The 24,774-nt window shown below is 42.8% G+C and overlaps 1 long non-coding RNA gene across 1 annotated transcript; it reads right to left on the bottom strand.

Moving 5' to 3' along the window:
- Positions 1-17,705: 17,705 nt before the first annotated feature.
- On the bottom strand, positions 17,706-24,476 carry LOC142362236 (uncharacterized). The gene is made up of 3 exons (XR_012764849.1): positions 24,413-24,476; positions 22,394-22,465; positions 17,706-17,782 (listed from the first exon to the last, which is right to left on the bottom strand). It is a non-coding gene; the product is annotated as an uncharacterized LOC142362236 (long non-coding RNA).
- Between the last annotated feature and the right edge of the window lie 298 nt (positions 24,477-24,774).

The raw sequence follows: 24,774 nt of genomic DNA, 5'->3' as shown, positions 1-24,774 counted from the left end.
GTGTTAGGGTCAGACTTTTTAAGACATTTAGTGCAATTGTTAATCAATGAGGTGACTGACCGGTCCATTTTGAAAAGGCACTGAGGGAACAACACCTGCATTGTGTTTCTATTCTTGGACACCCCAAGTGCACCTTTAATGATCTCGAGGTCCTCTGGTATGGTATTGTTTAATTAGAAACTGCTGATACCAAAGGAGAGCAATGCTTGACTAAAAAGAGCAGTTTTGCGGATTTCAGATCTGCATTTTAACCACCAGCATTCAAGAAACCAAAGCAGTGGGCAATGTCACAATGTTAGCACAAAAGAAAACATTTATAACTCATCAAAGCTGGACAGTACACAGCTGTATCCCAGCTGGACTTTCCAGTCACCATGCTAAAAATGTCTCAGAGGGGAAAAAAAAGGTTAGATCCATGAAAACATTGTAAGATAAATAGGCATGGAAAATACTTCAGACATCCCACTGCAATATACATATGGAAGTAAGGAATGAAGGACGCAAATGAGGTTTACGCTTTAATAAATGGATCCTTCTGCATTTTGAGATTTATTTATTTGTTTGTTTATTTTTATGGCTTCCACTTCAGTTGTTGAGAATAATCTGTCATGTGATTTATCATGGTCTCCTCACTCATTTGTTTTCATCTTAGTTAAGAAAGAGAAAAGCCAGAAAAAATGTTTAGCTTGGAACTGGCCTTTTTTCCCCTCATGGCAGAACATGGAAAAGGGGAGAAATCGACTTGTGAAAGCTGCAACATGACTGGGTTTTTGTTAGAGAGGGGTTAACGTTCTCAGATTGACACAAAGCCTCTAAGCTTGACAGACCTTGGCTTCCCTACCACAGATGCCAGCCTTGGTCATTCAGATACGTCACCGGACTCCCTAGAAGACCACACCTCACAAAAACATGGCTGTTCTCTTCGCACAATCACTGCGGTTGGAAAAGATGCAGGCTCAAAGCGATTTCTGGCATCGTTCATTCCAATCAACTGTCCAGTTTCTGATGTGATGGAGGACTATGCTAAAAAGCAATTTTTTTTTGCTTCCAGTCTTCCTGCTCCTGCCTGATTTCCTAATCAGAGGCTCTTCACAGCGGTGCTTCTGAAGCTGGAGAACAACAAGGAGCTGGTTAGGTGCTGTTTCATCCTGCAGCCCTCTGCTCACTCCCTCCCTGCTCCCTACGGCTTGGGAGCATCAAATTTCATCTCTTGCACTTTGTGGCCCATTGAATAGGGTGACAGTCATCTCAGGAAATACACCCTTCAGAAACGTAGCTTCCAGTGTTGAGATTGAGGTCTTTAAAGGCTTTCGGGTCTTTAAAGGCATTTAGGCAACTTCAGATGCTGCAGACACACCACTGTGGGCTTCGCGTTGCCTAAGCAGTACCCGTGAGAGCCTGCCAGCTCCCCAAAGCTCTTTTGCAAAATCCACCAGACGCTTATTGTTTTAAATTAGGTCTTCATACAAGGGAAGAAAACCCACAACCCCACTTTTCTCCATTAGCATATAGTATTACACATCTGGCTTCTGCGTTAAGACCGTAATACAGATGTTTTGCTGTGTAGGCCTACTTGACTGATACATTGCTAGCAGCCATTTACATTGCCTGCTAAGAAATAGATCATTGTGAGTCAGCACAAGGTGACATCAGCTGAATGGGAGTGAACTACGTGCCATCACTTGGAACAATATTATCAGTGCTAAATCAGTTGTTGGTCAGCTGGTCGATCTGGTGTCACTCAATTTTGTACTGTGGGTGCCCTGTGGAAATGGTCTTGGGAGAGCCAGAAGGTTGAGGGACACAGACATGTGTAACCTGGTTGTGATTTAGGGGACTAGAAGGCAGCTGATTCCTTCAGCACAAAGCCTGGAGAATATTTTCCTTCTGGTAAGTAATTTATACTTTGGCAAAGAACACTTGAGACCCACAACACCAGTGACAACAGCAAGCTGCCTGTTGCATCTTTCCATAACATCTGCTACTGCATCAATTGGCTGATGATGCTTACAAAAGTGACCTGTGAAACAGATTAAAATAATGACATACAAAATAGCATTATGCTCGTAATTAACATTCCATTGTTAATATTGCATTGAGATGAACGAGAGCAGGTCACATATATCAAAGCTGTTGTTTGCATGCTGTTTGCAACATCAGAGAACATATATTGGCTACCTAACATTTTCCTTTACTGTCAATTATGCTAATTGTTTTAATACTTGAAATGAAAGCTTAGATTTCTAGAGCAGGGATATGTGACTGATTTCGGAAGAAGAAGGGTTATTTTGAAACATGAAGTTACACTGTGGCGTTACAAGTGATCCTGCTAGAAACCCTAAGAAACAAAGCAATTTCAAATGGAACATGCAGCCCCTGGTCTGTTGCAAAGTAAGATAACAGATACAGTATCTCCGGTTTTTGCATGTTTGCTTTTCAAACAAGGTCGTCATTTTACAATGTCTGGAGCTGACCTGTTGTTTCTTTAATGCTGGTAAGAATTCTCTCAAGTCATCCATCTCACACTTTGAGAACACGGAAATCTGGAGTCTTCTAATCTATGAGTGGAAACCATTTCCTAAAGAACATCCTACTTAGTCCTGGTTGCCTCTCAGGCACGACTGAAAGGAGCCAGACTCTTTTCAGTGGTGCTCAGTGACAGGACCAGAGGCAATGGACACAAACTGAAACACAGGAACTTCTGTCGGAACGTCAGGCAGCACTTTTTTTACTGTGAGGGTGACCCAGCACTGGCACAGGTTGCTCAGGGAGGCTGTGGAGTCTCTAGCTTTGGAGATACTCGAAAGCCATCTGGACGTGGTCCTGGGCATCTGGCTGCAGGTGGCCCTGCCTGAGCAAGGGGATTGGACCAGGCAATGTCCAGAGGTCCTTTCCAGCCTCAACCATTCCATGGTTCTGGGATTCTGTCTTTTGCTTCAGGCTGGTTTTCAAGACCCTTTACTACCACAATGTCCATGCCATACTGCCAACTGATGGAAGGGGCCCACTGATATTCTTAGGATCTCTTGCATCTCTTTTTAAAAGAGCATGTGCCCAAGTCACACTAAGCCAAGCTCTCCTGCCACATGACCTTCCTTTTCCCTTCTTCTCCCTTTCAAACCCCCTTTGTTTGTTTGCACCAACTTGTCACATTTTATTTTGAGATCCTAGAATACTCCAGCAAGGGCCTATTTCTCAGGTCATGTTTGAACAGCAGGTAGAACTGGGCACCCCTAGTCTGACAAGCTACTGCCAGAAGAGATCACACTGTTACTAAATGCCACCCTGCTGGGCACATTCTTGAAACCAAACATCTTCTTTAATTAAATGTAGGTCTTCATCATTTTCTCTTTCCCCTGAAAAAAATAAAAAATTATTAAAAAATAATTAACCCAGTCTTTTTGCAAAGGCTTGTGACTCCACTGCATTAAATCAGGGTCAGGTTTGTGCCTCCCTGCCTCTGAGCTGTGTTACACCAGGACTCACAGGGACAAGCACAGATTTTTTTCAGGGCTTAGAGGCTATAGGAGCAGTCATGGAGTTTAGAAAGAGTAATGAAAGTAAAGCTGTGTTTAAAAAGTTCCCTCACACTATTGCTTGGCAGTTCATTAAGATATACCTTGTTTACCTGCTGCAGTCTGCACACCAGATTTAGCTCTCTGCAGGAATCGAAAGTCATTTAATGTGCAGAAGCTGTCAAACACAAAGCAAAACAAAATACTTCTGCTTCATGCTTTTATGAAAATCAAGGTACTTAAACAGTGACTGAGAGTCCGCTCATCCCCTCCAGATTTTTCCCCATGGCAGACAGAAGTGTGGAATAGAGAAGCAGAAAAACAGATCTGATGATCCTTTCTTACTGGCAGGCTGGGAAACACAGTAAATTTCCTATTCAGCTCTTTGGGCTTTCTGTGAGACATTATAATCCCTTGGCTTATTAACCACTGCTGAAGCAGGCTAGAATTCATTTGCATTCTTGTGCTGCTCAGTGACCCTCCAGTGATGTCAGGTAAGAACACTGATTTTTAATTAAAATCTCAATTTTCAAGTACATTTCACAGTTCATACATGGCAAGAAATTCTGACCAGCTACATTATTTTGCTAAGTAGTATTGGTTCAGCTGTCTTCTTAATCACCTTTGCGGCATAAAGTCACAGCTTCACTCCTGAAAAATGTGACTTCGCAGAACAATGAATACACGAACTGCTGCTCTGCCGTACACCCCAGGAGTTCCCCGTTTGGAGGAAACATCAAGTGTGTGAGAACAGGAAAACATCCTGTGTTTAAAGATTTTAAAAGTCCATGATGGCCGTGTCATGTAGTATACAACAAATTGCTATGTAGTATACAATAAATTGCTGCTTAAGGTGTTCCCATGTTATTTCTTTTACTTGTTCTGTTTTTTTAGGTCTTCATGAGTTCATCACAATAGGCACCCATGAGAGATAGTGACTTTATCAATGGTCCAAGGTCCTCAAGATCTACAATAGCATTACCCACTCTGTTATACCAAGGTGTCAGGGCCCAGATCGCCAGCTGGTTTAGCTGGTCCGCAGAAGGAGAGAAACATCTCACAGAGCTAGAAGAATTTGCATCTGCCCATCCAGGGAGTAAACAACTCACCTGAGGGTTGCACAGAAACACTGCAGCCCAGCTGGGAACTGAATTCACATCTCTGAATTGCAAGCTCAGGTTCAGCCTCCTCACCTGCCCACAGTGCCTATAGATACTATTAAATATTTATTTTTTCTGTTCACAAGCTGTCACCCTCTCGGTAAGGGTGTTTGGCTGCAGATGTCAGATCCGGCTGCCTGTTCAGGAGCAGGCATAGAGAATGAGGATGTTTCCTGCTCAGCCACCATTCTTCCACTTTTTTTGACTGCGTTGTGGCTGACTGCTCCCCCAGCCAAGGCTTTTCAACATTTTCAATGAATCAAGACAAAGCAGTTCTGGACTGCTTGCAAAATTTAATTCACCTTGACTCATTTGGTTTCACTTTGGGGCATTGCAAATAAAACCCCAAGGGCCAGCTTCACAAGAGGAATGAGGTAATCGTGTGAAGCTGGTATTAAAGCTGCTCCTCCCTCTTGTGCCCTAGATACCAGTACAGGACATTCACATCTTGCATGGTAAACCTTGGGTCCAGTTCCCTCTTTGTTTGGCCCACAGCAGGAATGTTAACCCCAGGCTGCCCCACTCAGAAAATATCAGAAGTGTTAAGCTGTGGTGTGTGGTGAGGAGGGGTTCTCATGGCTCTTCTGTCACGGCTCTGCCACTTGACAATGAAAACTTAGATATCTACTGAATAAAAAGTAATATACATCTCTCTACGATTAGGTCATTTGACAAGAGGGACTTCAGATTTTTAGTTGGTGCTTCAGTGGAGGTTTATTTGTGAATATGAGTGGAAGAAAGTCAACAGGAGAGAATAAATGAGCTACGTTACATTACCCATCGCTTAGACCCCAGTGCCAAAGAGGTCTTCTGGGAAGTGATGCACTTTCTTACGTTTCCGACCCAAAGTTTGTCCTACCTACGGGGCAATGCAGCCTTGGAGTGAGAGTGGGGAATGGGACCGTTGGCTCCTTTCTGAAATTTGTACTCTAGGGATTCAAACTAGGATTCACGAATAATTTTGTTGCATCCAGAACTACAATTTTGGGCCAGACTATTCAGCAACAGAAGTCATCATCTGCCTTTAACTACACCATTGTTTTTAAGGTAGAAGACTGACAGAAAGCAGCAATGTCCATCAGAATGTAATACCCTGAGCTATCTCTGGCCCAGTGTTCAGTTAGGCAAAAACACAAAAACATCACCCAAACTTGCAAGATATGGATGACTGGGAAGGTAGTTGTCAAATGTTGAAGGCTACATTTTCCATCTCTTCCCCCTCACTTGCCCCTCCTTGCCAGGGGACTCAGAAAAAATCAGGTTTCTACATCATAATCTGCAGAGAGTTCCTCATAAACCCCTTGGATAGGTTTCAGTTTTTAACATTGTACTGAACCAACTGTTATTCTTCTGAACAAAGAAGCAAAAAAAAATCAAAAGCTTTCAACTAGGTCATGCTAGTATTATCATGAGTGAGTGTGAGTGGTATCATTTCACACATACTGCATCTCTCAATTAAGGAAAATGCCAGACTTCTGTTAGCAAGACAGCTGGTGGTACTCAGTGACTAAATATAGTACTGTCATCACCTAGGAGCACAGCCAGGACATTTTAATGGTTGGGACAACTGATATTTTAGTTTAGCCAAAACAATTTTTAATCATATGCTAGCATTTTAAATAACCAGTGTAAGAAATCAGTGAATGAATGAATTTCAAATATATTTTACTGATTTTATTTATTAAGTCAACTGTCAACTAATATGCAACTAATTTTTAAAGAAATTACACATATTGTGTACATTTGAGACAGAAAAAGCAGCTAAGTAAATACAGCTGGCATTCAGCTGATTCTCTGATTGTCTGTACATCAGATAGACTAAACTCCTTTAGACAGTCTTTTTATTGTGTGCCCTGTCCCTCAATCGGCAGAGCTTGGGTTGTTTGGGGAGTGATTATCAGGGATGACTAAATTGCTCAGGAGAGGCAAAGCCACAAGTAAATATATGTAGCTCATCTTAAGCGAAGGCTGATCCTGTTCACCCTGTACTTGATGAAAGTGCTTTAATCTCCAATTGTACCTGGATTAGGTCCCAACTTCTGGCAATTCCCAGAGAATTTACCTTCATGAAAAAGTCTTCCAGGCAGAGGGAAAAAGACTTCTGGGTTCTCACCTCTCCATCCATGTCCCAGGCATTTTGCATTTTCATATTAGTGCTCTTTGAATCTACTGCGGACCAAGCCAAAAAAAAATAAATACAAAATTAGGTATTCCTACGGATGAATGGAAACAGCTTTCTGCACACAATGCTGCTGTAACAGGTCCATGTGCCTGAGCCTGCCAGGTTTACAAACAAGGGCTGTGCTCATGAGTAGCTGAGGCACAGAAATGAAGTGTCTGTTTCTTCGCTCTTTCCAAAAAAGATTGGGTTTAGGTCTGGTTTAGCTATGACCGAGTAGGTATTTCAAAATGTTTATTAACAGTTTCATTGCTTCATATCTGCTGCCAGTTCTAAACAATAGGGGCCCAGAACAGCAGCTTTGTCTGCACTTACACTGCTCCGCGGCTGCCTGCGGGCATACGGGCAGAGGCATCCTCTGCAGCCAGTGGGCTGGAGGGTGAGGCGTTAGCCCTGCTGCCTGTTGGATGCGAGCTGAAAAATGAGAATGCTGGAGATCTTTCTCAAAACAAACTACCAGTGTGAAAACCTGACTGTTTACCTCTGCGCTCACATTAGCAACGGGTTTTTTCAGCATCTATCCTCTTTCATTACCTTCCTTAGCCAGAGCGATGAAGAGGGTTTTAACACTAAGAATGAGTCTAAACCTTTTTTTTTTGTCGTTAGAAAAATGGGACAGAAGCTAGAGAGAGAGAAAGAGGCTTTAATACATTGCGGAGTGCTTGTAAGGGCAAGCTTTTTATCCAAGCAGTCGAGATAATGTGGGAAGCAGCAGTGCAAATTTCCCTCTCTGTCTCTTGGCCCGTTTTTACCTCCGGCCTCCCTGCAGCCGTGGCCCTTGGAGGACTGGTGTGCTTCAGACCCTCACCCGGGTGAAGGCTGGCTCTGGCAGGGCCACCAGCAGACGTGCCAGACCTGATCACTTGTTTCAGCCACTCCTGGCTTCAAATGTTTACCGAGAGCCGGTGTGTATCCAGCCGCAGACCACAGTAAACAGAGAGGTGTGCCTGCGCTTTGTTCTGTCCCTGCCGCCCACCACAGTGGTTTCATCCAGCCGGGAGGGCTCAGCTGAACAGGGAATAAGCTCGTATTTTCCTGAAGGCAACGAGAGCACTTTGCATTGCCCTTCTGCTGGTGGCTATCAGCACGGCTTCCCTTCCTCAGGCCCTGGGGGAAACCAGAACTCCATCCAGCTTTGTAAGGGAAACAAAGTTCTTCTCTTCATTGCTCTCTACCAAGGGTTTCTCTCTGATCCGACTCATTACTGGAAAAATAATAATCTGGAGGAAATAATTGTTTTTTCTACTGTCCTTCTGCTGGCTTGAGAAGAGGGCTGAGCTGTACATAGAGCTCCTGACCTCTGGGAACCTCCCCTGCCCATTCGCTGGAGAGGGCCAAAGCCTCGGCTTCTTCTGCTCTTTGCCTCTCTAGCTGTTGCAGCTGATGAAGATCCTGGAAGATTTAATATCAATGGTAGACAAGTTTTGCTTTTGGATTATTCTCTTGCTTGAATAGTTTTCAGACAGATGTCTATAGCAAGGACAATTAACATATCGTTCTACAGAAAAGCATTATTTTTTCCCACTCATTTATTCTTTGTTTGCTGGACAGTTTTTGGGTTATTATTGCTTTAATAGCTCCATGTTTGTCACAAAAACACACTACTGTTTGCGAATGATGTAATAATTACAATCATAACCAATAAATCTATCCTTTGAATGATGCTACTAGGCTTCTCACTCTGGTTTTAACCTTACTGGAACTGATAATTTTAAAACTTTAGTCAGTAAATTATGATAGTCTTTCTCTTCTGATAGAATTTTTTTCATTACTTCCATGCTGAATTTATTATTTTAAATATTTTTTTTTGAATGCACAGAAAGATATAACTGGCTAACATTAATTTGTTCTTGAAAGGTGTATTGAAACTTTTTTCTTTAAAACAAACACACACCGTGATCCAGTTTTTATAAATAGAGAAAGCAATAAATGCCAGATCTGAAAAAGTGGATTTAGCTAGATAATATTCTAGCTTTTAAATTATTTTTGAAATGTAAGAGATGATTTCACCTATTTACTTATTGCTAGAGGCTAAGGGGAAAAAAACATTCATCCTGAGTTGAGTTCAGAGAGTCTGCTCTGCCAAAAATAAAGCCAAACACGTTAATACACAGGCCTGCTCAAAGTCTCGGCAGCATCAGGAATACATCGGAAAGGAGAGGAGTCGGTCTGCTCTGTCAGTTTGGCAAGTGTAAATGGAAAGGTCCTTCATCTACCAACAAACACGTACCTGCACAGTTGGTCCTACAACCGTGAAGGCTCTGCACAGCATTTCCACCCCCCGGGGCTGAGCCCCTGTTCGTGCCTGATCCCGTGTTGGCTCTGCTAGGGAGAAAGGCAGACATAGGAATGCAGAGGTGAAATATACTGCAAAGGTGATTTTTCTACACAATATTAAATTTGCCCAGCATAAAATTTTACAAGTGTGTCCTGGACCACCCAAAAGCTGTACTGATTAATCCAGACATCTCCCCTGTCCTTTGCATGATTACTTTTAAATGTACATTCATTGCGATATACTGCATACTGTTAAACATAGCCACATGGAGCGTGTTTGTGAGGTACTTGTGTAGTCTAAAGTATATGTGCAATCTAAAGGTTTGATTCTGCTGTTACAGTAGAGCTCCAGACATAAAATCCTTTTTTGAGGAATTCAATGGTTAGATGAAGAAACCTCTCCAAAGTTGAAAGCAAAGAATGACTAATTTAAAAATCTGAGACTTAAATACAGACTTGTTTTTAATTTACTAGACTGAAAAACACTAAGCTTATCGGATACACAGACAGGCATACCTTTACAACAGAATTTTTGGCAGATAATTGGTGAAGTCTTGTAGCAATGGCCTTTTTGAGTACTGGAGAAAGCACCCCATCAAATGGAAGTCATTTATTTTACTGGGAGGGGGAAAGCTTTGGTACATTTTCCAAGAAAAATTCCAAGGCTGAAGTGAACATGTTCACCTAGCAGTTACACTGACATGAATCGATATATAAACCTGTATGTGTAAGACAGCTATGAGTAGGAAAAGTAACAACTCTGAGCTATTAAGACGTCTAAGAGTGTCTTCCCATAAAAGTCTTAAAGAGCTGCACAGGGAGTCATTATAGTGTCTTATGTCAGGATCTTACTTACTCGACTTGTAGAAGTCGACACCGATGCCGTCAGCTGTGATGTAAAATGCTCGGAGGCTGGTTTCAAAGGGCAGGCGTCTCCGAAGGGTTCAGCGCCCACCAGTTCCCACATAGGCAGCTAAATGAAGTGATGAAACTTTAAATGCTCTCAGCTTTCATGGGAGCTGGTAGATGCTGGGTGGATTTAAAAACCTGGCCCCGCTCGTAGGCGCTGAAGTCTTGAAAAATTGACCTTTCCCTGGGTTAGCTGTGCAGTCAGCTTTGAGCTCCTGGAAGGGCGATGAGGGGGACCAAGTGAGGCAACAGTGATCTGTGAAGGTGGCTGCTGATGAGGGGCTCTTCTGAGCCCTCCAGGCAATGTCTAGAGCAGGCTGAAGGAACATCCCTGCTGTATCTGTAATGTCCATGCCACAGCACAGAGTTAAGGAGCTTAATTGAAAAAGAAAGCTAAGGATTACCTGGAAATGTCCTCTCTCAGCTCACAAGATAACACTACATTTACTGTGTGAAGACGGTATCTGCCACAGCAGACTCCTGTTCTGAATGGCTTCAAACATCCTATTCCAGTACACATGAAAGCCAGCATAATTCACAGAATGCCTTTTATACCCTAGTAATTTAATTTTAAAAAGACGCAAACAAAACAATGTGTTAGATTACATTCTGGAGCTGTTGTTCAGATGTTTTATGCTATTGCTTCAGCAATAAAAGGAACATTAAACTCCCGAGGCCAGACTGAGTCTAGCTATTTTCAGCACCTCTGGCAGACTGGAGTGGAGCCGAGGCACCTGGCTGCTGGGGAGCCGCTCAGAAAGCCTGTCCCCCGCTGCTGCTGGCCAGCCCCTTACTCTGGACCTGCAGGTCCCAGTGGGGGCACAAATATCTCTGTCATTGCAGGAGACTGGATTTGTTCATGATGTCAGAGGGGGAGTCCGCAGAAGGAAAAGCCATCAAGGTCTATCAGACACAAGCAGTCATGCCGCAGGCTGGGGCAGGTGCCGGGGAAGCATGGCTGTGTGGCTTGCCCTCTTCTCCAAATCCTCCTCAGGCATCAGCTGATGGCTAGTGCCTTGCTACTGGAGGCAGGACAGCGGGTTGGACAGACCAACTGTCTGGCCACGATTTCACTGTCTGGTTTCTCACACCATGATCCAGACAGGTGAGTGGAGAGGTCCCTAAATGCCACCTAACTCCCTGGAGAGGCCAGTCTGCCAGGCCTACCCAAAGGACCTGAGCCCTTTGGTGCTTCTGACTTCTTGTCTCTTTGGTGGGGTGGCACTTCTATGCTCAGCATCGCAGTGTGCTTTCCCAAAGAAGAGGGTACGACTTTATCTCTCCACTCCCAGCTGACCCTCTCAGTAGTCAGCAGAGTCTCCTGGTCAACATTCACTTCAAATGCTGTTACAGAGTTAATGAATTCCGTATTTCCTCCTGATGAAGTGCTTTGCCCATTCAATTGTTTTCCCATCATAAGTGACAGTGATGAAACTTCCTCCCCTGGCATGCACGGGTAGGTACCTACTGTCTAGAATAAACTCCAAATTTTAGATCTCAAGTGGACAAAAATATCTGTGTGCAGTCTTGCCTTAATTGCGTAAACTGCAGAGGAAACATTGCTATGTGTGGCATTTCTGTTGGCCGCATCTAGTTAGCTCTGTGCACAGCATGGAAACATTAAATTGCGCTTGGTACCGATGTGTAATGAAGCCCCAGCAACATTGCACTTAATACATCCTGAATTTTGGGACTTTCTAACATCTGTATGCTGTACTTCGCAAATTCAGTGGTCTCCTTCTACAATTTCAGGGGAATATGTAACAGAATGATACTTTGTCTGACTGATTTGAGTAATAGACGTGTGATCCGATGCATCTTTCTGCTGTCTAACTGGAGATAAAGTGAAGATAATATTTCAGTATGGTGCATTAGGATATTATTTCGTGACAGTCCATCACAGAGATTATTCTACATTCTTTGCAAAAAGCTATGGAAAGGTTTGACCCTCAGCAAATTAACTGTAAGTTACATGGAGAAAACACAGGAGTGATGACTTGGAAGAAGAATAATTAAAGAAGATAAGGTATTTTGTTCCTTCTCAGGCTCTTTCATCTTAACTGACATTTTAAGAAATGGGCAATCTGAAATCTATGATTTATTACCTTAAAAGTTTTAGGACTTGTCTTTTTTTTTCCTTCAGCTTTGTCAGATTTTAAGCTTCTATGGGATTCTGCCTTAAGTCCTTCGAGAATTAATAAGCGAAAGGTTCCAGTTGCAGACAGAGACACATTTTTCACGCTTCCCTCCCTCACAGTGACTTGTTTTCCATGTTCAGCCTCCTCAGAATGAAAGGGGGAAAAAAACTGCAGCCAGCAATGTCAGTTCATGTTGTTGTTCGAGATACAGAAATGCCTTAGCCAGCATTTATATGGCGTTTGGTAGACTGTAACAAAAAAAGACTGAATCTCTTATGACTTCCTTATTTTACTTGGTTATTCTCCCAAGTTCAGACAAAAGGGTGAGATTCACCTGACTTAAGTTGAACTACATACAACTGAAGTTTCTCATTCAGCTATTTGCCTAAGTAGTCCCCACAGTCCCATCTCCCCGTGGATGGAGATAAATATCTCCAACTGGTGGCTTGTCTCCTTCTGGGACTACTGGGGTGACTTGCACCTTGGAAAAGACATCTCTGTGCTGGGTGCCAAGGATCCAGCCTAACTGACCAGCCTAACTGGGGCCTACATTTTGGATGGCAAAAGTTTGGTCTGATTCGTTCTCCTCTAGGTTCAGCTTTCCATTTAGGAAAGCTCGGGGGGCCAGAGCATCTGAAAAGACAGCAGCCTTTGTCACAGCACCCCCTCCCTGACCAGATTTCCAAGGAAGTGGCCAACATGGTGTTTCCTGCCCCCCACCATGATTTTCCTGGCCATATGGTATTCCCTGTATTTATACATATAAAAATACATATGAAGAAATATTTTAGATCTCATCAAATACAGAAAACAAACAAGCAAAAAAATCCAGGAACAAATGGTGAATGAAAAAACCCATGAAAGAATTGAGCTGGTCACTGGTCTATAATCCACTAAGTCAGTCTTTATACAAATCAGTTGAAATTAATTTCCTGGTATGAATAAATCCCCAAAGTCTCATGAATTTTTGTATGAATGGTTCTGAATGCCTTAAAATTCAGATGGGAAGTGAATTAATCATTCTTCCTTATTTTCTTGTTGACAAAGTCTTCCTTCTCATCCAGTCAAGGTGAGGACTACACAGTGGGTTACTAGCTGTGCTCAGTGAATGTTGAGTAGCACCCATCAGCTTAAAGTTTGCCACAGAAAATATTTGGTGGATCCTTGAGTACGCAGAATGCATTAGAATGAAATCAGAATTTATTTGCAAGTGATTCACTGACTGCAGAAGTGTCTGCATTTGTAATGAGTAGTTTAACAGTCTCCACACATATTCACAGTTTATGTGGGGCACATCTGTCATTTAATTAAAAAAGGAAATATGAATTAAGTATATAGATTTGATCAAGCCATGTGTATTGGGTAAGGTATTAGTACAGATGACAGCTCTTGTATTTTGTTCTAGTAAGTAACTTACCTGAGGAAAGTGGACAAACTCTGACATTGTTACTTTTCTGATCTGACCAGATTCTGCAGTCCTCACAAATGCACAGTGTATACTAAGCCTCAAGAAAACTTCATGTTTCTCATACCACTTTTTCTGGTATGAGAAGGGATAAGAACAGACCCATATGTGTAGTTTTGTGTTCATGTGTGTTAATGAATAAATACGCACATTTATCTTTATTGTACTATATAGTATATCCCAGTCCGGTACAGTACATGTATTATTTTATGATAAGATATCTTCCCTGACTGCATAGCATTTTTCTTCTCTGCTTGAGACTGCATTGAATGACACACTTTCTCTTGAAGACAAATCTGAGTTTGTATAGTCTGAATGAATCTTGAGGAGGTTTTGTTCTACCTAAGTGGCAATTTGAAATGAAATGTGGACAAATGTCTTTCCCGAAGAAAGCTAGGTAGGAAAGAGTGGAAGAAATGGGCTCATTCTCTTCCTCTCTTCTATAATATTTAATCACCATCTGGAATTTCTGAAGTGTTGCGACTATGCATTTTTTTACATGATACCTTCAGTTCAGTCCTTTTCTACAGTTACTATAAGAAAGTTATTGATACAGATGTTATCGATAGACTTGTATAAACCAAGTCTCTCTTTGATAATGCTGGAGTCTCCTATCTGGCCTTCCAATTCCTGCTGTTGACCCCTTGTCCACGCACCTTCCTACAAGTGCCAGCATATGCAAGTGCCTTCCGTACCCAGGCCAACATTTATAAGCCAGCACTGACCTTTGGATAGTCTGGGAAGGCACCTGGTGTCTGACGGCTTGATCAGGACCTGGAGCACAACTGAACTGCTGTGAGATGAACATTAGTTATGAGGTTAGGCTGTAATTACATGGCTGGTTTGTGATGCAAATTTCCAGTTACACTGAAGGGTTCTGCAGCCACTTGGGACCATATTTGTGAGGTTAACGAAGAGTTCAAATTCTTTATTTCTGTGTAGTAAACACTCTCCTGAAGTCGCTTTGCCGGGATGGATTATTCAAAGGACATTACATGTCCACAGCACGTGCATGTTCCATAGAATCGAACTATGAACATCCTAGGCAGGGTTATATGGAGGGCCAAAAGCCCCGTTGGCACAGCTCCACGGAGTCATTAGTGTTACACCAGCAGGGAATCTGACCCCGGCCCTCGCTCAGAGATTTGGCAGGCCACCTCACCATGAGGACATTCCAGCGCTTCCAGGGACGTGAATTTGGAACAAAGAGTTATTTCAGTGGGACGAGGTCGACAATTGTTTGGTTTTTAAGGAATTACCACATAATGTTAAAATAGTATCTTGCCTTAATGCAAAATCTCGATGCAGTGGTATCTTATGATCTATTAATCTGGGAAAAAATGTAAACCAAAAGATAGTAAATGTAAACAGTGTTTAAGCCACAAGCATTCCTCGGAGTAAATGACAATATAATTAAATTTGAACTCCACAATGCAGATTCTTTCAGTGCATAATTGAAATTGTGTAAGATGCTTTGGCAATGTGTTTGACATTAACTTAATGCAAGATATTTTCGGCACCAGGGTCTGATCTCTCTCTTCTTGACATCAGTTGTGCAGCTCCCACAGGCTGTGCCTACACTATGGTTTCTTTGTGATGTGCCTCATGGACCCACTCCTGGAGAGGCTGCCTCTGTGTCCTGGCTCCATGCTGGAAGGAGATGGGGCTGTACACCACGCTTCCCTAAAACTAGGGTGCCTTAAAATGAAACATGAGTGCGCAAGTGGCACAGGGAGCTGCAGGGTGACCTGCTGTGAAAGCCAGGAAGAAGGAGCATCAAGGGCTGCCTAGTACACCTTCCCGCAGCTGATATGCCCTCCTGGGGACAAATAAGTGGCCATATCATGCTGGACCAAAGGTCCACATAGCCCTCTCATCCGTGTCTCTCTGGTATCTGCTGAAAGTATATGCTTGGGAAGAGTACAAATAAAGAGTAAGCATGTAATATTGATCCCCCAGAATATCCTCCTATGTGCTTGCAGCTTTCAGATTTCAGACTTTGGATTTTCTGCTTTCAACTGTTGTATCAGTATTCCTTCCGGCTGGTCAGTGTGCAAACTTGGGAATCAGGAACCCGGCAGTTTTTGCTAGAAAGTTCTCAAGCTTTGCTTGAGGTCTTCATCAAATGAACAGAAACTCCCAAATTTAAGGAGACAGGATGACAACTTAAAGCCTCCTTCACCTGTGGTCGCTGCAGATAGCTTGCTAGACATCTTGGCTGAGGGAAACTCTTTTGAAGTCCACACTTCTTAGGCTTGCGTTGCCAGCTCAAGGACACTAGCATCGCAGGAGCTGCAGTCTCACGCCATTCTCAGGGCAGTGGAGATCAAGCAGGAGGCTCATCCCATGGGCACTGCTGCACACCCGAGACTGGGTTAGGAAGATGTATCTGGCTGATTTGTCTGCCTTGCCCCAGCCCCAGACGATGGCTGGAGCCCCTATAAGGTACATGAGGTAGGCTTAGGACAAGTGTGGGCACTCCTGGCAAACCTATACCTGCTGTGACTACACTGCAGGTAGGCATGTTCTCAGCTCTGCAGTTAAGGGTAGAATAGAATAGAATAGAGTAGACATTGATGATAAATGATGGAAGACAGGGGAAAAAGTAGACAGGCCCTTACTGAACAGCTCTAGGGACTGACTACCTTGACCTCAGCAACTAAGAACCATTGACGGCCACAGCCAACGCTACTTACTAAACAGCATCAGTTCCATAATATTGAATGATTATATAAACATAAATGATAAATAAGTATACAAATATAAATAATAATTTTTAAATCGCTTATAGTTCCTTGCTGTGCTCTGGAATGAGGCTTATTGGAAAAGCTGTGAATCTGGGGTTTAGTGGGGGTCACAGGGTTGCCAGGCTGTGGTTCCCAGAGCATTTGACAATAGCCACTGGAGATCTGGCTGGTCATATGTTAAAGGCTCCGCTTTGCTGTTTCTAACCACTAAATTACAGCCACAAGAACCGAGAGTTATATTAAGTGCATTCTTAGCATAGTGGTTCCTCAGACTCTTCTCACAGTGAGGAGAGACAAATTCTACAAGGACTTGCTGACTGAGAGTAGCATCCAGGAGATCTCAACCCGTGAGGCAAGTTGGGCATAAAGTTGGGGACAAAAGTACGAAAAACTCTGGACACTTGCTTAATGCTGGTAGTAATTCATATGACTGATGCTTATGTAACAGCTGTTACCCAGAAGTAGGAGCTGGTGGATTTGTGAAGACAGTTCTTTCTGGAGCCATCGAAAAAAAATATTTTTCTGTGACAAACAAAGGACATACAAACATTTTTATTGTGATTCTCGTCCTTTCTACACAAACCTTTTGACGGTTGATACTCAACGTTAATGTGACTGGTCCGCATGCATAGCAAACAGCTGGCAGCCAGTGCCAGATAGCTGAACTTGTTTCACTTCCTTACTACTGTCACTGGCTTGAGAAATACCTTATTTCTGGAAATTATCTTCCTTTTTATAAGGAGAATGATTGACAGAGTCGGCCGGGGGACAAGAATAAACCAACTTTTTCTGGTAGTGTTTTCCAAGATTGAAGTGAAAGTCAGGTAAAACTCTCTTTAAAGTCTTTTTAATTCAGTTTTAAAAAACCTCACTTTATACGCCTTCATGGCACAGATTCAAATCAAGCTACCAATGCCATCGATTACAGAGGTACACTTTTGGTGTTCGAATTAAATCCAAGGTAAAAAACTTGTAAAAATTCCTTTAACAATTCACACCCTCCTGATTTTCAGCCACAAATAGCTAGTGATCCCTGCACCTCACACCCCACATGATGTGGTCCAGCGTTCAAACAGATTAAAATTACACTGGTATAATTTAGAGAGATGAGCAGTTCATTCTTGACAAAACATTTTCTTTTGGAAAATACTCATTTATCAGATGCCTTTCTCAATGTGAGCGGATGCTTCTTGCTGGAGTATTCTGTGTGAACCCAGAATCACTGTTGGTGCACTCAGAGCCTGGAGATGGCTCTTTCGGAGGCTTGGCCCAGGGTCCCACGCACCACGGAGGGTTCCCTTTTCCTCTCTTCTGGGGAGAGACTGAGCTCCTGCTTGTTGCTGGCCTGCTTGGCTGTTTTCTGGCTGATGTATACACACAAAGGACTGGATCCTGTTGAGAAAATGGATCTTGAAGAAACTTTAGAAAGACATCTCTTCTCGAAGAGATGCTTCAGTAGCACAGCAGCCGCCTCGGACACTGCGGGCGGCTAGGGAGCTGCCGCTTGTGCAGCTGTGCAGCCCTTAGCACTGCAAAATAGCTTCTTCTATATTTAGCTCCGAAAGGAGACGAGAGGGAATGTGGCTGCTGCCTATGAAATACTGACTGCACCAGGCAAGGTAATTAGGACAATTCATGAGGAGGCAGCAAGAAGTTTAAAGCCGAGAAGAGGCTGCACCTTTTCTGATGACAGGGAATGAATTTGTGGACACAGCTGCAGCATGCTGTTAGCGCTCAGATGTGAAGAGGACAGAAATGGGACTAGAAGAATTTAATAGTGGGGAAATTAGTAAAGAGACTTAAAATGCTAGTCTTTCAGAGAAAATGGGTCTTGGAAAAACAGAAAATGTTCTTACATTTTTCTCCCTCAGATTTTTGCTATTTTCCCCTGCAGAGACTAGATCCCAGGTTAGCAGGGTTGCAGGTCAGTGCCAGGGTGGCATGTCTAATTTTCCCATGGTGATATCTGCTAAAATTGAGAGTGAGTTTATGCCATTTAACCAAAAAAATACGTGGGAAAAAAAGGTAAAAAATGGTGCATTGGTTTGATTGAATACTTACAGATACTATGAGACCGGAAAAACACATACCAACGACATTGCTCTAGCCACAGTTTCAGCCGCGAATGGTTTTATCTTTCCATTTATAGGAAAGGTCAAGAGAAGTTGGAGACACCTTTTGGTATGCCTAGGAGACAGCTTTTCTTCTCCTTCTTCCCAGCCACAACATTTGTCTGGATGCCCTAGCAGAGGGGCTGATGAAGGGAAGCTCTCCCTGTCAGTCCGTCACATCTGGGCTGTGCACTGTGCTGGAGCCCACATTTGTAACCCGGGCACGCTGCAGAGCTTTTCCCTGGGCTTTGGCAGGGGGGAAGGAGGAGTACGCAGGAGGATTGGGTGCTTGTAACCCAGGTTTGGAGGAAGACTGGTTTTCCTACGTGGGCACCGATGATGGATGGAAGTGGGTTATACAGGATGCATTTTTATCTTCGGGAGTTCATAAAGAAGTATCCAGAGCTTGGGATAAACTGCTCTGTTAAAATGGTCTCAAAATGCATCTAGGTAAACAAACCAGTATAGGTAAATAAACTGGTATTTCTATCTCGCAATGTCAGTACCAGAATACTGCAAAGCTACCTTCGTTTCACGCTCCGGCTGCACATCTCTGGGCTTCGTAAGCACATTTTCTCCAGTGTCTCTCTGTGCTGCTGCTTTGTAAAAGAATCATAAAGATGGGAAACATCCCACCCCAATCAAGTCATTGCAATGAGGGAAACTCTGAGAGCGACTGTTCAAAAGAAAAGGATGAAACAGTTCAGCTGATCTGTTCCATTTATATTAGTTTTAGGTAACAGTTACCATGGCAGTAGAGGGAACTATTTCAAATCGTGTCCTTTTTAAATCTGCAGAATTCTTTTGTATTTCAGCAACACAGAGCACGTTTGTAGTTAGTGCCAGGCATATACTGGACATATTTTGTTTTGTAGCTGAGCAGTGTCCAGCTTAAGCTTTGTTTTAAATTTGCTGGACATTTCACTGGATATTTATTTTCTAAGTTATTTCTGCCTTTTAAATGGTGTCCTTTAAAAAGATCAAATTTTAAAACACAAAGGTAAAACATATTTTTAAAATACGTAGTATTTCAGCTATTTCCCTTTTTACTCGTTCAAAATATCCATGGAATAAGATCTGACTTTATCAAAGCTGCCAAAAATCTGAACTTTTTCAGTGGCAGTTTTAGCTACTAAAAGAATTGAAGAAATTAATTCAACCATCTGCATTTTTAAACACAGCTTACTTCTTCAGTCTTTGCTAAAATGCTGTTCCCACAAAGTTCATTCTAAGTTGTTGTGAAGATATTCTCACCTTTGGGGATTTGCAGGAATCAGTCCAACATGTATGTTTTTAATGACTTTTTTATTATTAATATCTCACATTCACCCTTTGCTGGGTGGTGAGTCATTCACCCTTTGCTGCCTCCTACTTTACATGATGGTTATTAGGCTCTCGCTGAGAAATTGTGTCTTAGAAATGAGATACAGAAAATAAGGAAAGAGGGCCAGCAACAGAACACTTACAGATAACAGTGATGAGGATGCTGAAAAAGAAGGCAGCAAGATAGGAAACAAGGGAATTCAGAGGTCAGTGGAGCAGGAGCGAGCAGGAAATGGAGGGAGGAACTGAGTGTCAGAAGCAGCTGATAGATTCATTGACTAGCATTTTCTTAGGGTGAGGCTTCCTCCATTGATATCGATGGTGGAGGCTGCATCGCCTTGCGTCTTAAACCTCCAATCTGGTCCCTGATGGCTGTTTCTTGGTGACTCTGCACTTACTTCCTTTCTGCATGTCTTAAACCGGCGAAAATGCTGGCTACTGTGTAACAGCGATGTGAAAACGTTCAGGCACTCAAGGAGGAGAAGCATTTGATTCATTAAATGATATCTAGACAATTCAAATGTTCACTGAAATCAGACCTGTTTAGCAAGCACTGGCCAGATGAGGTTTAATTTTCCTTCTCTTCTATGTCATAAATTTGTAAAGATAATGAATCTTTCTGACAAAAGGGAAACAGTAAAGGTTTATCCATGGGCTACCTCACTGCCAATCTTACAGGCTTCTCATACTTTAGAAAAATTAGGTTTTATTTAAAACCAGACTTGAAAGACTGTGTTTTATTAGAAAACTAACAATGAACAACGGACTGAATAAATAAAGCAAAGTAATGTATTAAGACACATTAAGCCATTACTTTGCTAAAACTAGTCATCTGGTAGTGGGTAGAAAATGAAAAGTAAGTTTTCAATTTTGCAATGTAAACACAGTTTATGCACATTTCATGCACATAGACTGCATGAAATAGGTGCTAATCAGCAGTTATTTGGAAATGTAACAGCTAAATTAATTTTTCAAAAACTGCTTGGACTGGATCTCGTTAAATAGTCTTTCTCTCTCTTCACTGTGGGATACACAAACCATAGTATGTTCTCACAGCTGGTCAAAAGGAGAGTTTATAGGTTTATACAGTATTTGTTAACCACGTGCGAAGAGCAGCTATAAAACAATACACGTTAAACTAAATTAGTAAAAGAGCATAACCCTGATGGAACTACATTGTCACATGTTCACCACCCAAAGCACATATAGAATCCATAAGCAAAGGAGCAATAAATAAACCTTAGAGCAACTGGTACCATATTTGCAAATATAGTCTTCATATTGGTTTCCCTCAATACTCTTCACAAAGCTGCATTGAAGTGTGTGCCCAGCCTGGGAAGGGCATACCTGGACCTGGTACTGTGCTAGATGGACCTTTTTTCTGCCTCAAACTCTGATACTCTGAGAGAGGCATTTTGCATCATGAATTACCTTTAAATGGCCTTTGTAGGTGCAAAACCTCCACACCCCTCTGATTCTGCCAGGAGAGGGTTTGAGGATCCCCCTTGTCCCTCTGCGTGCTGCACCTGGTCGCCGCTTGGGGACTTGGAATGTGCTACTTAGTATCCTCTTTAGAAATGGTTAGAACTGGTATGCAAAATATTTTATCTTATATATAAATCTGTCTTTTTCCCAACCACAAGGCCAGAGATATTTATTAAGTACTTCTGCCCTCTTGTACTGAAACAACTGTTGGGAATTCTTTTATTTTTGTTATACTTAAATTTTGTTTTGTCCTTCTTCTTTTTTTGCGGTAGATTTTATCTTGTATCCTGTTTCCTGCCTTATTCACTTCCCACTCTACCATGATGTTCGATGCTGTCTGCTTTCTTGCTTTTCCATTTGCTTTAATAATTTTGTGAGTTTATTACATTTTCTTTCTAAGTTGTTATTATATTTTTTTAAATGAAGCAGAACATTGTATCTGTCTCTCTCAACTGTGGATGTTTGGCACCCAAGAGAGTGTTCTTAAATTCCCAATTAGCATGAGTATTTTCTATCTCTGAAAGAAAATGTGGGCTTGATGACAGAAGCACTGCTTTAAGATTCATAGCCACGTGATCAGACTGGAGAAACAGAAAGGCACTCTCTGGCCTTGTAAGCAGCAAGAAAAGTCAGGAGTACTGCACTTGGATCACGAATATAGAGCTGCATATTTGTTTCCCAGGCTTGCATTGATAACATTCCCCTGCAGCTGCTCTAGCAAAGGAGGCCGAGCCCTGTCCAGAAACTTGCACGCCTGCACTGCTTTGCAGTGTAGCTTGTCGGTAAAGGCTTTCTGTGAAGTGTTTCAGACACAAAACCTCTTCTGTAGGCCTGTACACAATGCATGAGTGCATTTAGTCCTTTGTTTTATTCCTTTTTCTTTTGCAAAGAAGTGTTTACAACATTCTTCCACTGAAAACAACATTTGTTACCCTTCAAAAAGGAACACCATTGATCTTGGAAGGCTGGATGACTACTGCATAGTTTTTCTCAGCTATGCCCCAGTAATACATGGCTGAAAAGAAAGTCAAGACGTCAAAGAAAAGGGGCCATTGACAAGTCCAGAACAAAAGGAAGGACTCACCTCTTGGTGTCCTGCAAGGCTAATTTGTAGGTCTTCATGTCACAGAGTGCTGGGGGCGATAACATTACAGACCTGTTCAAGAAAGAATTTGACGGAGTAGAAATACAATTCATGGAATACACTGCAACACAATTTCATGGAACAGAAATACATGGAGGGACAGTAGATAGAAAGGCACTATCTCTGATTCACAGAGCCACTGAACACTGGGGATATCCCGAGAAAGCACAACCTGCTGCTTGCCCCATGCGTGTGTTGTTTCCTGGGGATCCACTGCTGGGCACTTTTGGAGACTTGGGCTGGTGTAGATGGACTTTTGGTCTGCACCGCATGGCTGCCCTCTGCAATTAATCTTATCTGAGTCAACGGAAAGAGGAGAACAATTTGGACTGGCAGCAAGGCTTGACCTGCGTGGGTTTTTGTTGAAGTATTCATAATTCTGATAAATGAAGACTGAAATTAAAGAATAAAGGAAACACGGTAAGTTTTCCCCTGGTTCTTCTTACTGTGGTTTCATTCCTTTGTTTCTTGATGTGGATTCCAGAAAATTAATTGAGCATTAAGACCTAAAGAGCAGTACTTTTGGGGCTGATTATTGCACGCCTCAGCTGCTGTAATAAGGTATGAGTTAATGACTTTAACCACCTGAAAAGTGCAACAATTTCCCTGTAAATTCAGTGCCTGGAGTTACTTATTGCCTGATCACCTAGTCTGTAGCTGAGGAAAAAAGAGGAACTGAAAAAGCAGAAATTTACTGCTATTGTGTTTAAGAAGTGTTAAATAAAAATAAGTTTAAAAATAAATCCAGATTCTTGCACTTCCTGGACAGTATTGTCCCATGCATGACATAGCTGGCAGTGAGTCAGCACGTTGCGCTCGCGTCTAAAGCTTGGAAGCTGTTTCATAACTGAAGAGAAACCTGTGACCAATCTGTAAAGGCAGCCAGGCCTGAATCTGGCAGCACCGCATGTTGTAATATTGGCATTGGATCAGGGTTAGCTGGTATGGAGCTTGCTGTCGAGTTGAATTCTGAGTACGGGCCTGCCTGGCTGTACCTGCGCTTCTCGTAGGTCAGTCAGTGCTATCTGTAACTTTCCCTCTCAGTTCCATTTGCAGGAAATGAGCAAAAATCCTATCTACTTTGAGTGCTATTCAATATAATACGGAAAAAAGGGTAAGCTGAAATCCAGTGCCCCTCGTGTTCCTGGCACCCTGCCTCCCTGACAAACGAGGGCTACAGGGTTTTTCTCATATAGACATCTTCATTTGTGAAAGGTTGAGTGACTGGCCAGTGAAAATTTGAAGGCTGGACGGGATCACCCTAGCAAAATGAGGGACTGAAAACCTTATTTTTGGAATTCAACTTCTTCAAGACAAAGGCCGTCCTTTCATCTGTATTTTTACAGCGCTTGAAGCAACGGTCTCTGCTCCTTATTGGAAACTGCGCCTGCTGTCATGCTGTCTGTGTTTATTAATAGCAATAACAACAAAAGACGGAAGCTAACAGAGACAAAGGATGGTGAGTTGCAATAATTTATGTTCTTTTCCCTGCTTTGTCACACACTTGCTATGTGACCTTGGAGAAGTTATTTAATCTCTTTCTGTTTTAAAGTTCCTCTGGAGACGTAGGATAACAGTGCTTAGCAAGGGTGTCGGGAGGTTTAATTCAGAAGCCCTTGTGAAGCCCGCCGGTCTCCACAGAGGAGACGTGTTCTGTACACGGCACAGATGATTGTCCCGGTGGCAAAGAATCTGCAGAGAACATGAGCAGGTCACCAAAATAAGAGGTCTCATGTTGAAAAAATGTCAGACCGACACTTTCTGCCACCTCCATGTAGTTTAGACAGATAAGGCGAAATGAGGGAATTCCTGTCTGAAGCAACACCACAAGAGGAAACGTTCCCTGTAAGTAAGCAAAGGGAAAGCAGCCACGAAACTTGCAGCAGAGAGGAAGAAAGAGCCTGTCCCGAGTAGGTAGGCTATTGCAACTGCCAAGAACCAAAATCCCCTCTCCCTTACCCCCGTGGGATCTCTCTGCCATCGGCGCAGTGCTCCCAGCCTGCAGCAAAGTCTGACGCGACAGTTGCGGTCAGCCTTCGCTTGGACGCTCCCGGCCATGGCCACCCCTTCCCCTGCTAATTGCCTCTAGCTCGTTCAGCGGGGCTGGGGCGGCTGCCGAACACTGTTATCTCCCAAGGCACGCCTGTGAAGGGAGCTGCTCGGGGATGTGATTTACAGCGCGAGGCTGAATCCCACCCCTTGTTCATCGAGCGGCGCGGCGGTGGCGAGGAACACCACCTCCTCCAGGAAGGGGCGGCTGGAGACAGGGTCCTGACAGTGAGGGATTGAGCCGTGAACAGACTTGGATGTGATACAATCAA

The sequence above is a fragment of the Opisthocomus hoazin genome, chromosome 8 (genome assembly GCF_030867145.1).
Source record: "Opisthocomus hoazin isolate bOpiHoa1 chromosome 8, bOpiHoa1.hap1, whole genome shotgun sequence".
In the NCBI taxonomy this organism is placed as follows: Eukaryota; Metazoa; Chordata; class Aves; order Opisthocomiformes; family Opisthocomidae; genus Opisthocomus; species Opisthocomus hoazin.
This window is presented reverse-complemented; position numbering and strand designations above follow the sequence as displayed.